Source organism: Gymnodraco acuticeps, unplaced genomic scaffold (assembly GCF_902827175.1).
Source record: "Gymnodraco acuticeps unplaced genomic scaffold, fGymAcu1.1, whole genome shotgun sequence".
Lineage (NCBI taxonomy): Eukaryota > Metazoa > Chordata > Actinopteri > Perciformes > Bathydraconidae > Gymnodraco > Gymnodraco acuticeps.
In genome coordinates this window covers 410,853-425,814 of record NW_022991672.1, presented here as the reverse complement: position 1 = coordinate 425,814, position 14,962 = coordinate 410,853, and the positions used below count along the sequence as shown (strand labels likewise).

The 14,962-nt window shown below is 42.0% G+C and overlaps 1 protein-coding gene and 1 pseudogene across 1 annotated transcript in view; both read left to right on the top strand.

The window, feature by feature from the left end:
- LOC117534497 overlaps nt 1-14,962 on the top strand; it is a 44,639-nt pseudogene that overhangs the window by 24,309 nt on the left and 5,368 nt on the right.
- LOC117534498 (E3 ubiquitin-protein ligase TRIM21-like) overlaps nt 868-14,962 on the top strand; it is a 44,032-nt gene continuing 29,937 nt past the window's right edge. The window contains exon 1 of the mRNA XM_034198705.1: nt 868-979. The gene's annotated coding sequence lies outside the window, so the exon portion shown is untranslated. The remainder of the gene's footprint in view (nt 980-14,962) is intronic.

Sequence of the window (14,962 nt, the reverse complement as noted above, 5' to 3'; positions counted from 1 at the left end):
AGTTGTTTGCGGCCTGCCAGTAAACCCAAAGCAGAAGAAGAAGAAGTGACGTCAGCGGCTTCACCGTTCCCGGAAATGCATCCGCGGAGGAGCCGTGGAGGAACCATCAGTGTATCCTCGGTTATAGCTCCTCCAGAGAGCCTCCTCAATGCTCGATCCTCGGTCCTCGGTCTGCATTTAGAGAAATGAGATGTCCTTCAAAATGGCGCGCTGAAATTCATTTCCGGGTCACTACCGGAGGACCGAGGAAATTTGAGTATTGAGAAGCCTCTTAAGTCTCGAGGATAGGAGTCGAGGATAGGAGTCGAGGAGGGGAGTTAGAGAAATGAGAAAGGGCCCTGGTTTCTTCCTCTTGTCTTCTTGGGCTGCGAACTGACAACATGTCCGTTTCTGCTGCTCATTAAAGCTAGCTTCATACCTTCATTCTCCCTATCTCTCAGCACTACAATATCTCTTTTTCTTCTCTCAATTATTTTATTTATATTGTGCAATCAATGTTAATCAAACTATTGTTCGTTTATACATTTTAAGAATGGCTTTTATCTTTTTTGAGAATGAGTTCTTATTTTTATTTATTTGGTCTACAACAGATGATACAAATGTTTGTGTCAGTAAATGTGTGCTAACAGAGGCGAGGGTGAGTGTGGAAATAACGGGGACAGAGCTGCTGTCAGACTATCAGCTGTGCTGCGTCATCACAAAGGACATCGCTTCACGTGACGCTCCGGAGGAAAGGAAGTCCCATTGCTCTTAAAACTCATTTCTCTGCTTCTCGTGGTTTCCTTGCGTCTCTCCATGCTTCCCTGGTGGGAGGGACTAAACGCTAAGAGAAGAGTTTCAATTTCCCGGAACTGAAAGTTGTTGTTTGTCTGAGCGACAGCAGAGCAGCAGCCGAGACACGTCTCTGTTTCTCTGAAGAAACACTCAACTGAATCCAGCAGCTTTTTCTCAACAACACAGCAGGACTCTGCAAACACTGGTGAGTTCACTACAGACACATCACTTACTAAACATTTAGTCAAAGTTGGATTACAATCTGAATCTGACTACATCCATTTTACGATATAAAGAATATTACACAATATAAATGTGTCAGTTATAGAAAACTCAATATTTACATTAGCAACAGCAACAAATACAATGTAAACTCTGGTTAGGTTAGAGAGCATACAGTCAAAGCTAGCATTAGCTTATACTTATTTTCATATTTCCTGTATTTGAAAACATCTTTATAATTGACTCTATTAAACAAAGTAGTATCTAAATAGTAGATTTGTTCTGGACTGTCCAAAGCAAGGGATCTGGTGTTATGTTACAAGTGTTGCTTATAAAAGGCATGACAATTACATATTTCATCTTATATCATTTGTACACACTGTGGTAAGTAGCCTTGAGCTTTGAACCTGTTTCTGTAGTAACTGCTGTCTGCCTTTTGAAGCTGATAACGTTTACTGTTTTTTAACAACTAGTATTAACTTCAGTGATGCTCAGCAGGAGGTTTCACTCCTCTGTTCAACAACGGCAAAATCCCCCAACAGTATTAGAGCTTACACATTGTGTTTCTTAGAGTTTAAACTGAATGCTGCTATGACTTTCCAGATTTCATTTTTACTTGAATTTGAATTCTTACAGACAAAACAACCTAAATTATTTTGGTTGTTTTGGTCTATGTCATTTCTTACATAAAACGTTGGTGTTGTATACATTTTCGGGTTCATAGTATAGGGTGTAACTTTGGTTTGAGAAGTATGGCGGACACAAAACAGGGGGTCCTTCGCAATGAAAAATGTTCTTGATTTGAATCCCATTTCCTGCCTTTCTACAAATATTTAGATATTTTTTTTAAATCCCTCAAAAATGTTTAGTGTATCCTCCTGGGACCCAGCCCATTGAAAATGTCCACTGTAGTGGACATTTTGTTAACATGCATCTCCTTTTACTCTTTTGAGCTACTCTACCAATCCCTGATGTGCTGTACAGAGGACATCCTGGTCTTTCCAGTGATATGTCATTGCTTAAAATTGCATGCTGGGAAGTTCCTCTTTCTTTTCATCCAAAATGGCTGGCATACGAAAAACAAAATGGTATAGAAGCAGGAGGAGAAGTCAAATATTGTTGAATAATTGTCATTTTTACCTTCAAATCATATATGTTCTTGTTTATTAACATGTGAGGAACTATATAATTAGTTCTGAATGAAATTAAATAATTCAAGTTTTCAAATAACAGCCCTTTTATAAATGTCCATTCTAGTGGACGTCAGGACTATCTTCATGGACTTTATGACTCAATATTGTTGCAGGAGACGGAACTGAAGCAGACATTTTCTGTACCAGATAGTTCAGGGAGATTCAGATGTTGAGCTCTCAGATGATGAGAGAGATGAGGCTTTCACACCTGGGATAGAAGAGGGTCAAGAAGAAGGGGGGGAAAGATGCAGGATGAGCTCACAGATAGATACATAGAGACAGATAGGGACGAGCTGGAAAGACATGGCCCTCTGTGGGCCAAGAGTAGCACGTATGTCTTATTGTTGTTTTTATTTTAAGTGGAGCCATGAAAAATGAGAGTTGCCTCAGGAATGCAAGCTTTGTTTCTATGAGCAGGTCAAATGGAGACCAGATCCATCAAACTAGTCAAGATGACCCTACAGCCCGTGCTGACTGGAGTCAATGAGGTACTTTCCCACTACATTGACTACAAAGTCTTTGAAGATCTGGAAAGATTCACCAAAAAAACAAGCTAGTTTTGTATACAAATAAACAGCAATGTTCAGATCAATTACTTATTCATGTTTTAAATAAAGGTGAATGTATTATTGTATTAATATCACTCTATATAACCATAATACGTTACATAGTCCATCTGTTAATTTCGGCTGTCTTTTCAAACTAATATGGTCCCTACGTCCTCTACAGTGGACATACTGTAACATTTTAAAATAAAATAAAATAAAAAAAGTCTAAATTGCAAGATGTTTTTTTAACCCTAAATAGGTAGGAAATCACAAAAAAAAGGAAATTGGAAGACACTTTTTTCCTCGGGTCCCAGGAGGGTATATTATGAGTGTGTAGATTTATCTAGTATCCTATCCATGTGAACCAGTGTTAATTTCGTCAACGAAAACTAGGACGAAAAATGTTCGTCAACAACCTTTTTTACATGACTAAGACGATGACGCGCTAAAAATAGATTCTTGATAACGAAAACTATGACGAAATGTATATTTAGTTTTCGTTGACGAGACGGGACTAAGGTGTTAATGGTGGACTATCAGACATTCAAAATGCAGCATATTTTCCCCCAAGTGTCCATCTTGTCTGTCAAAATGCATCTTATGTTTCTAACTTGCAATATCATTATTTTCGCTCTCTTCACTCCAGAAGAGCGATCTCCCTGTGTCTCTGTGTGCGGGGGGCGGGGCCTAACAGACACGCTGCAGCGGACACAGAGATCTGCCGGGGACGGAGCGTTCAGAGAGTATAGAGACACTCTACAAGGCTCGATGTGGACAAAGCTTGTTTGCCATTAGTGTTATGGCGTTAGGGCGTTGACACGAGTACAGTAGTCTGTCCAGACAGCTGGCCAAAAAATACTACTTCCCTGAAGGCTCCCACAAGATTGTTGACATCCTCGTGGATTCATCTTCTTATTATAGACACATGCATTTCCAAACATTTGGTCTACGTCTACCTATGTTGTAAATGTATTATCTTTTCGATTTACACACGGCATCTATTGCACGTCTGTCCGTCCTGGGAGAGGGATCCCTCCTCTGTTGCTCTCCCTGAGGGTCTAAGGACAGAGGGTGTCGTATTGTCATACTGATATTTTGTACACACTGTGAAGACCACTGAGACAAATGTAACATTTGTGATATTGGGCTATATAAATAAACATTGATTGATTGAAAATGCGTCATATTCAATCGGAGAAATGCACAATTTTCGACTTCCTTAAGTAGCTCTGTTGCGCCAATTACGAGTAACGTTATCACATCAGGTGCGCAGAGGTGGGAGAAGTACTCAGATCTTGTAATTAAGTAAAAAAAATACCATTGTGTAGGAAACTCTGTTACAGTAAAAGTCCTTCATTCAAAATGTTCCTCAAGTAAAAGTATAAAAGTAGTCATGGTGCAGATTGGTCCATTTCAGAATAATATATATGATATGTTTTATAATGATTGGTCATGAAAGTGTTCTCAAAGCTGGTGAAGGTGCAGCTAGTTTGAATGACTTTGTATACTGCAGGGTAGCTTGTGGATTTACTCCAGGTGGAACTAAATTCTGATTCAACACTTGATTATATTTCACATCATTCATCCAGATCAATAAAGTAACTAAAGGGATTAAATACATGTAGTGGAGTAAAATTACATAATTTACCTCTGAACTGTAGTGGAGTAGAAGTACTAAGTAGCCTACCTCAACATTTTACTCAAGTACAGTACAATATAATAACATAATTACACATATTTTATTTATTTATTTCACATGTAAATAAAGCAATGTTAATTCAGTTAACAATTTGTTTAGTTTTTCCCTTTAAAAAATAACAAAAAGTACCTACAAGAATACCGTTAAGGTACCGGATCGATGAGCAGTATCGATAATAGTAGTACCGTTAAAAACCTTAGCGATACCCATCCCTAGATATTACACAAGTAAAGTGTTAAGAGAAGGAAATGTTGCTTTACGAATTTCAACACTTGATGCTGTCACCTTGATTCCAATGTCAGAAACCTGTATTTAACTGAATTGGTTTAAAGAGAGAAAACCTTTTTTTTTTACTAAAAGTAATTTTTCATCAACTAAAAGTAGACTAAAACGTTTTGAGTTTTTGTCGACTAAAACTAGACTAAAACTACGAAGGATAGGAATGACTAAAATGTGACAAACTAATAACCATTTTTGTCTTAAGACTAAATCAAAAACAGCTGCCAAAATTAACACTGATGTGAACCTATTTTATTTGTGGGTGGACCTCACATCCTCTAGGGGGGTCCACGGGCAGTGGCGGCGCCAGGGTATGGCTGGGGTAGGCTACAGCCATACTAAGAAATGGATTAGCCCCACCGTGAAAAATGATGTTAAAGTAAGCAAAATAAAGTCCGCCAACTCGCGCGGAGTAAATTGCACAGACAGCAGTTCGTAAGATTGGTTTCAGTAGCCACTTGTCTGGAAATAACGAAGACTAGAAATGGTTTTCAAAACTTTTGTCACGGAGTCTCAATAGAACATCTTTGATAATGTCTTCTGGCCAATCAGAATCACGATAACGGCGTGGTGTTGTTGCAGGAAGTCCCGACGGAGAATACTTTTGCTGTAGTACAGGGGTGGGGAACCTTTTTCCTCTCAAGGGCCATTTCAATTTTTTCAACATCCTCCGAGGGCCGCACAAATTATTGACCTCTGCTTAAAAATCACAGCCCATTTCATTTGGCCTTTCTTTCATGCTGTGCAAAGAAAAAGCAACCTCTTAATCCAGATATCTCACCATGACTCGTGCACGGTGTGGCATGACCACCAAACAGAAAGATATGGACACAAGAAATGTAAATGTATTTAGTTTCCTATCCATGGACATGATTTAAGTGGGGGGGGACCTAACCTCCTCTAGGGGGCATGCTCCCCCGGGAAGATTTGTTTTTAAATGTTGAAGTTAAAAGCATCAATCTGGTGCACTTTGAGAGCAACATGAAGAGATCTATGGAAACATCTCTCAGCACCCATATGAAACAGAACTGGAAGCAGATTTTCTTTTTCTTTATGGATATTTTACAAATCACTCTCCTTTCAAACTGTATTCTTGTTTATTAATAACAACTTTTTTTTACTGTCATATAGTATTTTATACCTGTTTACTTTATTCTCTTATTTTTTTATAACTATAATGATCATATAAAGATGTGCCTTTACCTCACTGGTTGTGGAAAAAGCTTCTTATATTCATTAGCATAGCTAGCTAACCAGATGCTAATAACAACAAAGTTATGATCAGTGTGACAGATGAGCAGATCGCCACTGGGCTTTCAACTAGACACAGCCACGCCAAAACTGCAGCATGTGTACGGACCGGTACGGATTTATTGGTACTGCCATTTTTTGAAGTGCCGGAGCGGCGTTCTGGTGCTCTCCGTCAGAATTGCACCCCCGTCAGACGTGATATTATACCACGTGATGACACGTTAGGCTCGTGTTGTGTTCAAGGACCATGACCGTTGCCAGGAAAAACAGGCACTCGCTTGTTTAATTATTTTGCGGTCTAGATTTCTTTAATTTTTTTCTTTTTTGCGTGTGTTTATAAATTACCTCGAGGGCCATACCAAATGGTCTCGCAGGCCGTATACGGCCCGGGGGCCGGAGGTTCCCCACCCCTGCTGTAGTACATCTCTATATACATCGATACAACATTACGTAATGAAATAAGACCCCACGGTTTGATGATTGATAGGTGTGTGGGCTGTCTTTTATTTTGACACACAGAACAATGGGGGCTATCCACCCTTATCCACAATGTAAAGTAATTCACAGCCTCTTCCCTCTTCAGTGAGGAGCAGCAGGTTCAGCTTTCAGAACAAAGTAACACAAAACTAAAATGGCATTCATTTTTTTATATATGTCGTGTAGTGATAGATTTATTTATTTTTCTTCTCAAAAGAGAACTAGAATGTGTATTTTATGTTAGTATTTAAAAAAGTCTCCTGGTTGGAGAATCCCCTCAGACCCCCCCAGGGGTTGGGTTTTCAGCATGTCAACTCTTTCACCTGTGGGGAATTGCAGGATTGGCTTCAGGTCGCCCTTTTTATTTACTACAAGACAAATGTGCCTTTTTATTTCATACAGTTCAATTTGGATTGAGACAGGGAAATAATCTAACGAGTGGCGTTTCACTGTCAAGGGGAGCGTGTATGTAATTACATTGCAAATACTGACTTGAGCCCCACCATGGGTTAGCTCTACCATAGATTACCCAACAAAAATACTCTTGCGCCGCCACTGTCCACGGGCTAGCTCTCCCTCCAGCTTGTAGAAACACCTCCTTATATCTATTAGCTCCAAGCTAGCATCAGATGCTAACAAAAATCTCTCTCTCTCTCTCTCTCTCTCTCTCTCTCTCTCTCTCTCTCTCTCTCTCTCTCCTCTCTCTCTCTCTCTCTCTCTCTCTCTCTCTGTGTCTCTGTCTCTGTCTCTGTCTCTCTCTGTCTGATTGTGAGTGGACCGGTGAGTATAGCGGAGAGCGATCGTTTAAAGTTGTACAACTTTTCAAACCATTGTTAACAATTCATTTTTCTCTGGGTGATAGTTTATGTCTTTGTGCATCACTTCACCGACTTTGGTGTTTTTTGGTGGTGTTGTTTGGTTGCACTGGTGAATTGTTTGTCTAATTGTTTGTCGAGCGGCTGCAGCTGCAGTCACGCCGCCCGGCATGGCGTTCCGTGGCAGCTGCGCTGTGTTAGAGAAGCTGACTCGCCAACTCGCCAACACGCCATCAAGCTCTCTCCACCTGTCGGTGTGTCGGTGTGTCGGTGGAGGAGTGTGGTCTGGCTGTGGGGGCTGTGGTGGGATATGGCAGAGTTAAATCTGCCTCCCGCATGAACAGTGCAGTGGTTATTTTTTTAGACTGCACGGAGAAAGCTAACCAGCTGGTGGAGAGCGTGTAGTGATTAAAGGGACGCTGTTACCCGTGCTACCCCTGGTCACTCCAGCTAAAAAAGTCATCATCTCTAATGTACCCCCGTTTCTGAGAAACGAGTTGTTGGAGAGAGAGCTGCTCGATACGGCCAGCTTGCGTCTCCCATTAAGTTGATCCCCCTGGGCTGCAAATCCCCGCACCTCAAGCACGTTGTGTCTTTTAGGAGACAGGTGCTTATGGTCCTGAAAAAGGATGAAGGGGAACTTAATCTGGCTCTCAAGTTTAAAATTGATGATTTTGTGTATACTGTCCATGTTACGTCTGACATTTTGAAATGTTATGGTTGTGGAGCGGCAGGACACCTGATCCGCGCGTGCCCGGAGAGGGCGGGTGACGCGCCCGTGGCAGAGCCATATAATAGAAGAGTTATGACAACGGAAGTCCAAAAACGGTTATCGTCACGTGGTTCATGTAGAAGCGGATCGTTCCCCGGAAGTTCATGGCGGGCAATGTGAATGCATTGATAACAGGAGATAGAACTACGATTTTTGGTAATTATTAGTGAATAAAGGTTTTGATTTGCAATATTTATACAACAAATCGATATGTGTATGTATTTACATCAATATGTTTTAAAAAATAAAATAGAATTTGCTAATATTAAGTGATAATATTAGGATTAGTGTGAACTAGTTTACATGTTAGGCTAACAGTGCCTTGGTTAAAGAGCCTGTTGCTGTTTATTTATAGCTTTGAATTCTTTAAAACCAATATTATCTTCTTAAACTTGTATGGTAGTCAGGAGCATCACTTTCTAATGTTTATTGATATATTTAGAGGGAGGGGATCTAAAGTAATGCTTTAAAATTCAGATTAGATTAATGTCTACCATTTTCTTAAATTCATGGTAGTTTCAGTAACCATGGTAATTGAGGACACAAGTTATCTAAATGACTAATGTCATCTTTATGGCTTTCAGAAAGGACAGGAGACCGACAGGTGACTATCAAAGGACTAGCAGCAGCAGCATGATGATGATGATGATGTTAAATGTGTTGTTTTAGGAACATCCATTGCAAATACATGGAATTCAATAAACATTGAATAGCATATCATGCAGTTTGTCTGTGCCTTTTCCTCCGTGTTGTCCTGGTTTGCTGTGCTGCCTCCTAGTCGCCACCATGGTTTGCTGTGCTGCCTGGGGATGCTCCAATCGCTCAGACAAAGGAGTACGAATGTACAGCTTCCCCACTGACACAGAGCGGAGGAAGCAGGAGCAATTTCACGACCAACAGCAACAAAATATGTGATTTATATACAAACACTGCATTTGCACTTTTTCACAAAACGAAAACCACACCATTGGGAAAGCTTAATGTTTTGTTTAATACAAAAAAACAGGGAAAGGCTTGAAAAACACTGAGAGTTGAGACACAGGGTGCAGGGTGAGGGTCTCAGTGCAGGTATTCAGGCTCCATTGAATCCCCCTCTGGTTCTTGTGCTGAAAGAGGGATAAACAGACAGGAGAAAGGGTTATACACACCTATATAGCACACCTATTGGATGGGAAATTGCCTTGGCGAGATAAGGTGTGGTCTTTGTTCCCAACTGAAGTTATGGAACTTTATTATTTGTGAGTTTAACAAAGTATGACAAATGGCATCAGTAACATATGTGATATGAATTTCTATAAAGTTGTCTCACATTCTTGGTCATATTGTATATACAGTATGTAATGAGTATAACATGTCCAGTAAGTATAAAGTGTTTCCTAATACTGTGTATTCAACCACTATGGAATATGTATGTGGGCAGACAAGATTCAGACACAGTTGTTCTGTGTGTGAAGTAACCTCAAGTCACTCCGCAGGCACATTTTGATGCAGACCAGTTTGTCAAGACAAAAAAGGGCAAGACTAGGCTGAGAGCAGAGGCTATACCCACCATCTTCGTGCATCGCCCTGTGGTCAAAAAGAGAAGGGCCCCTGCACCACGATTCACCCCGGGACCTGTATCTACAAAGCCCATAGCTCATGATCACAGCGATAGTGTGAAAGGTGACACAGGTATAATAAGTATGAACTCTTAGTAACAAAAGTAATATTTCTTATTTTTAAGTGGTATAATATTTTAAATGTTCGAACATTTACAGTGCCATGTCTTCTACTTACATTAGTCTCAAAGATTGAGGGAAGAAGGGAAGGGATCACTGCCCTCCACCTGCCAGAGGAGCGCAAACAACAAAAACAAGCAAGGTGTCCCGTCATGTACCTGGAAGTTTGGGTTGGCAAAATGGAGTAAGAGAGGGACTTGAAAAACCTTGGTGGCTGTCTACTCATGTTGTTACAGTTGTCTTGGTTACAGCTCTCACGTGTTTTTTTGTTGCCATTTCCACATCTTTAGAAAATATGAAAAAATTGAAGTGAAATCAACCTCTTCTCTGGAGAACAAACTTTGATTTCTCTGTCTTGTGAGTTTGCAGTCTTGCAGTTTTGCTCCTCCACCTGTAACATCACTGCCCCTCCACCTGCCATACAGTAGGTTACTAACAAGATTACTTATATAATACAGTGATATAATACATGTTTAGTATGCTTACTTATATAAAACAGTAGTATTAAACTTACCTTGTGTGTTCACTCTCACTTAAGTCCCTCTCCCTTTGCCATCAATCCAAAATCAGCTGAGCTGCAACATTATACACAGGTAATAATCAACATAATCACAAGGACACAATATGGCTCTGCTAAAAACACTCACTCTTACACGCACCAAAGTGATAGTTATCTAATATTTAAGTCCCTCCACCCCCGCATACAATCCCGTTTAGAAGCCCCTCTTCTCTAATTCAACAACGTTGGACCAAATAGACATTAAGAGAACGGAATTTACAATTAAAAGGTTGTTCAACGTCTGTTGCTAACTTCCTTCGGTATCCTAGCTTGATCTGTTATCTGTAAACGTTCCCTAAATCTACTAATTTAGGGATAATCCACTGACATCCTTTAATACACATGTTCAATTGAATCAGATGTACTGATAATATCCGCAATATAAATCTTTAAACTTCTTCTTACCTTTAAAAGTCCGTCACGAACGGTCTATTATGCTGCAACTCCACAGCTCTGCTAGCCTTGGCGCTAACTTCCGGGGAACGATTGAGAGGCTCCACGATCCGCCATTGCTGTAAAAAAAGTGGTCCATTGGAGTGAACGGAGATGTCATAACTCTTCTATTATATGGCTCTGACCCGTGGTATCCGCGCTCGCAGCCGGCCCGACGGTGCCCGCGGCGGAGCCGCTACTGGTTGCCTTGTCCACTGCCGGGCCGCCGGTGCTGGGGTCCGAGCCCGCGGCGGAGCCGATGCAGGTCCCTTTGTCCACGGCCGGGCCGCCGGTGCTGGGGTCCGCGCCAGCTGCGGAGCCGCTGCTGGTTGTTTTGTCCACGGCCGGGCCCGCGCCCGCGGCGGAAACGAAGGTGGTGGAACCGCAGGTCAGTCGGTCCGTGGCAGAGCCAACGGTTTCACGCGTAGAAAGCACACAGGCAGCCGGTACACACAGTATCACACACAGACACTCAGGTCACACAGAAAGCAGATAGTGAGCACACTGCAGCCAGCAGTGCTGGAATTGGGCCGGTACTCACCGGTACGCAGTACCGGCACTTCTGGTTCTGACCCATGGAGTACCGGCACTTCTTGCTTAGTACCGGCATGCTGGCGGTACTCCGGTACTCATGCACCGTGCCAGTACTCAACACTCTCCCGCCGTTCTTATTATACATCCATATATATATATACAGCCGCCCGGTACTCAGTAGATGCGTCATGAGGTGCCGAACGGACATTCTCATCGCTCTAACCGCTGGAGTTTCACAGCGGCTGTCAGCTGTTTACTCCTGTCATTCAAACAGAACGTGCTGGAGAGGGGGCGGGGCTTATCTTCTCCATGTAAATACTGTGGTGGAAACGACTATGTAAAAATTAACCTATTTGACCGTGATTTAATAGTAATACACGTTTCAAAATAATAATAATAATAATGCCGAAGTAACAACATACTGAAAACTGTTAGTAAAACCATGTTTTAATGCTTTACAATTTACATACCTAGATGCACGTGTGTTGTGTTTATGCAGTGCAACTCCCACCCAGTGGGTGGCTATGTAGAGTGATAGAACAGAGCAGGCACGCCCCCGAGAGAAGGAAAGCAAGTCACGTCACAAATTAGCATTTCTAAAATGTTAGCGTGGATTAATAAAAGTGCAAAAAGACAGCGGTTGTCGCCGGAAGAAACTTCAAATACAGAGAATGCTGTGCCTGTGTTGGAAATTGTGTCTGATGGGGAGCTTTCTTTGGTTGATCCTCCTGCTCCAAGTTCTAGTGCATTAGCATTAGCACTAGCTCCGCCGCCTCCTCCAGAGCCTCTAACGTTAGCTGCTGCTGGCGCAACTGCCACCACCATCACCGGGCAAAGCGATGCACCTGACTGCTGGACAACGGACCAGGTGCAATATTTTTGCAAGACCAATGCATGGCTCCTTCTTAAAGATAAGAAGCTAGGATGTCGGATATGCAGAGATCATGTCAAATCTTTGGGAATACACACTGGACAAGGACTGAAACTGTCAACTGAATGGGGTGAGTGTGCAGTGTCTCATTTCGGTGTTGACAAGGGAAAACAACAAGCTAGCCTGAGAAAAAAAATCAAAGAACATAAAGAATCACAAGCCCATGTAAAAGCTGCTGACATCCTTACATCTGCTTCACGTGAAACTATTCAACATCAAGTGCAGTCTATGCATAAATCTGAATTAGACACCACTATCAGAGTTTTTCGAACGGCATATAAAATTGGCAAACATAGCCGGCCATTCACAGACATGCCAATTGATTTGAATGTACAGAAACTGAATGGGCTGAACGTGGGCAGGGTTTTGCACTCCAATAAAACCTGTGGCGAAATCATCGACCACATAGCTCATGAGCTGAAGAAAAAAATGGCAAAAGACATTACAGAAAACCAAAGAAAACTCTGTGTTTTGGTCGATGAATCTACCACTATTAGTGGTAAAACGGTGCTTGTTGTGTGTCTACGCTCAGCATTAGCTGATGCTGAGCCCGAAACGTTTTTTTGGGAGCTGATCGAGTTGGATGGAACAACGGCTGATGACATCACAAAGGCATTAATGGAGTGTCTTGGAAGAGATTTTAACGAGGACTTTTTAGGTCAGTGTTTCGTTTCTTTTGCATGTGATGGGGCTTCAGTCATGCTAGGGAAGAGAACAGGCGTTGCTACCCAGTTGTGTAGTAAATTCCCAAGCCTGTTTGTGTGGCACTGCTCCAATCATCGTCTAGAGCTGGCAGTTGGGGATGTGGTCAAGGAGGTCTCAGGGCTCAATCATTTCCAGATCTTTTTTGACAAACTCTATTCCTTGTTCCATGCCTTCCCCAAAAATCAGAGGCAGTTAGCGCAGTGTGCGCAAGCAGTCGGACAGCGTCTCCTGGTGATAGGGCGTGTTTTGTCCATCCGCTGGGTGGCTTCAAGTGAAAGGAGCGTCAGAGCAGTCTGGGAAAACTACCGAGTGCTTCATGATCACTTCACAAATGCTGCAAACGACACGAGCAGGGATTCCAGAGACAGAGCAAAGTACAAGGGCCTGGATGATGTGCTCACATCTGCAACGTTTGTCAGCAATCTGGGACTGATGTACGATGCGCTCACAGAGCTCAGGGACCTCTCTCGGCAACTCCAAAAAAGAGAGATGACACTGCCTACAGCAGATAGGCTCTTAACTCGAGAAATACGAGTTTTTGAATCCATGGTCACCATGCCTGGCCCACACATGACTACAGTTCATACAGCTCTAGCTGAGAAGTCCTTCAAGGGTGTTGCCCTGCGTGAGAATTGCAGGCTTGTACAGATTCATGCAGGTCAGTTTTTCCGCAGTATGGTAGAGAATCTGAGACACAGAATGACTTCCACAACCTCCTCTCATGTCAGCACAAGAGAAATCCCATTACATGGCCGGGAGGCCCGGGACAATCAGCTAATCCAGGACATGAAAGTTATCCATCCTGGAAGTTGGCCTGAAGAGGAGTTAGACGTACAGTATAGGGACGTAGAGGTGCTACGTTTGTGCGAAGTGCTGAAAGTGGACAGAAGAGAGACTGTTCAGGGCTTTCGCGAATACAAGGAAACCAGGGCATCCCGTACACCTGCTGCCATGGAGCCTCTACTGAAAGCAGTCCGAACCATCGCTGTCTCCACTAGTGAGTGTGAGCGGGCATTCAGCTGCATGAACGATATCCTTACTGCAAAAAGGAATGCTCTCTCTGTCAGCCGACTGTCCAGCCTGGTTTTCATTCAATGTAATGGACCATCACTAGGACAGTTCAATCCGGAACAGTATGTGAGGTCCTGGCTGGCAAAGGGAAGGAGAAGTGCTGATGAAAGAGCCTGTCCAGCTCCAGCCCCTGATACTGATGTCCCCAAGGCCTTCTGGAGCCTTTTCTAACAATGTGAAGTATATTGCAAAGCAGCTCACCCAGTGAGAAGACTTTTGGCATAATGTGCCGATTTGTACAGATCCTGGAGATAGAAGGACTTCAGACCAACCAGGGAGTTATCTGATCAGCTTGGTGTTCAATGTAACTCTTTACCATGGCTCAGACTTTGTTACTTGCAGTTACAGTTTCTCATTTTAGATTGTGCAAATTTTGCATTTGTTTTTACATGTTCTTTGTTCATGCTCTTTATCATTTTTCTGAGTTGGAAAGTTAGATTGCATCATAGTTTACTTTATACATATTTGTATTCTTCAGTGGTGAAGTATATTGCAAAGCAGCTCAGCCATGTGAGAAGACTTTTGGCACTTTTTCGTTTTTCGTTTTCTGAGTTGGAAAGTTAGATTGCATTCAAAATGTACAGAAATACTTAATTTTGTTAAAGCTTTTTATAAAAAATGCTTCTGACCAGAGCTTTGTTTCCTTGTCATTAATGTTGAACACTTATTCTGAGATTGTACTTAACCCAATAAAAGTAGTTGTTAAATAATAGTGAAGTCACATTGTAATAACATTAACTCATATCTCTCGTTCAGATTAATGTTGTTGGGTTTTTTGTGGTTTTTTTGTATGCTTTGCGAAACAAATGTCCTATGTGGGTTGCCGTATAGCTGTCCAATATGGCGGACAATCTCGCGCATGCGCAATGCAAATCGGGTAGTCACACAGCTAGCATTAGCTTATACTTATTTTCATATTTCCTGTATTTGAAAACATCTTTATAAATGACTCTATTAAACAAAGTAGAATCTAAATAGTAGA